Here is a 1823-nt window from a genome sequence, read left to right on the forward strand (position 1 = left end):
GCTGTGATGGCCGAGAGCTTAAGGCGTTGGACTTGAAATCCAATGGGGTTTCCCTGCGCAGGTTCGAACCCTGCTCGCAGCGTGAGGGTTAAGCTTTAGTGATTTGTTTAGCACAGTTGCCTTGCAAGAGAGGAGAGTTCATACCCTGGCCTGGCTTGCATGGTCAGTTTGATAGAGTGCAATGAATGTGCAGTTGAGGATAGGACACTGAACCTTAAGCTTTGACACCACTCAATCACAAGTACCAACCACTCAAAGCGGCAGCCAGTGTAAACAAGTACCCTCACCGAACATCAGCTGATCACCCAAAACCGCTGACACTCCATTCAGCTTTAGCTGTTGTCTGCAGTGGTAACAATGGCAAATACTCACTTTGATTGAATATGAACTAAACGTGATTAACACGGTCGGCTCTGTGAATGGTTTTCAACACTGACTTAAGCAAGGAGAACACTGAACTCGATATTCTCACAAAGGACCATGAATCACAGAAAGACTCTCTATTTGATGTCCAAACTAGAAGAATGAGAGACAATCCGATTTTCTTGGGAAAAGGTCCTAGATAACCCAAAATCAAATGCCTTTCATCCTATTGTTGCCCAGTTTAACCCAAAGATTACCAAAATCTAATGCCCCTTGCCCTATTATTGCCAGGTTTTAGCGTTACAATCAGTGAGGGTAGACAATGTTTTCAATTCAACTGTAAATCTATTTAAGCAATAGAACAGGGTATTATAAGAAAGCAGAAGGCACCAGTAGAGGGAGCAGTGAGTAATCTTTTCATCATTTTCACTCTTTTGTCTTTAGTCAGAGCATAATGGTGTGATGCTGTAGGATTATCATTATGTTATCATTATTATTAAATCATTATGACCTGTCATTGCGACATTTTCTTACACTAATGAAATCCTTCTGTGACAGTGCTATATGGTATATCACTAATCACAGGTTCACTGTATAGAGTATTAGAATATGACAGTCCATGTCTGTACTGTTATCCTATTAGCAGTGACTCATGGGGAGAGTGAAAGGTGGGTGAGTACCTCCAGAGTAATCCACACTCAACAACTGAAACTGAAGAACTTTATGTTTCAATACAACTGTAACTCTATGGAAAAAAGAAGCAATAAAAAAGTTATCATAAATAAGTAGCTGACTGTGGTTTGAGTGTCAGATTGTGGTCATTCATATATTTTTGTTAGCGTGAGAAAATGCCTTTGCTCTCACAACAGGTCAACAAATATTTTAGCTTGATGAACTTACTTATCCAGTAATAATATGATACTAAATTATAATCAAATGCTTTAGTTAGAAGTCCACGAAAGAAAAAGATCACATTTTTACTAGTTCTTCAACACTTTCTACCAGTTCCTGTATCTTATTTCTTATTGACACAGATGTATAAATTTAAAAACAAACAAAAATGCTTTATTTATTGTAAGAGTGATAAATCTCACTGATAAAAGTTTAATCATGGTTTGACTATACTCCATAGCCACTTTGTTGTCATTATTTTACTTCATAACTGGTGTTGGGCATCAATGTTTTTAAAAGTGTTGAAAATAATAAACAGGTACGACGATGACTTAAGGTAGCTATTCTGTCTTTATTGAGCAAAAGGTAGAGTATACAGCAAAAGCAGAGAGGAGGTCATCAGAGGCACTCAGACAGAGTCTTGATGGTGGAAGACAGAGTCTCAATGGTGGAAGACTGACAACAAGGTCTCACACACACACAGATATACCCGTGCAGCCAAGGGCCTTCGGCCTTGACGCCCATAGATAATGAGAGCTCTCTGAAACAGTGGGGCAGGTGTGTGAGAG

The 1823-nt window shown here is 39.1% G+C and overlaps 1 non-coding gene across 1 annotated transcript; it reads left to right on the forward strand.

Annotated features, from left to right (window-relative positions):
• Positions 1-82, forward strand: trnas-uga (transfer RNA serine (anticodon UGA)). Its single transcript has one exon. It is a non-coding gene; the product is annotated as a tRNA-Ser (tRNA).
• Positions 83-1823: the final 1741 nt, after the last annotated feature.

The sequence above is a fragment of the Chanos chanos genome, chromosome 15, assembly GCF_902362185.1.
Source record: "Chanos chanos chromosome 15, fChaCha1.1, whole genome shotgun sequence".
Lineage (NCBI taxonomy): Eukaryota > Metazoa > Chordata > Actinopteri > Gonorynchiformes > Chanidae > Chanos > Chanos chanos.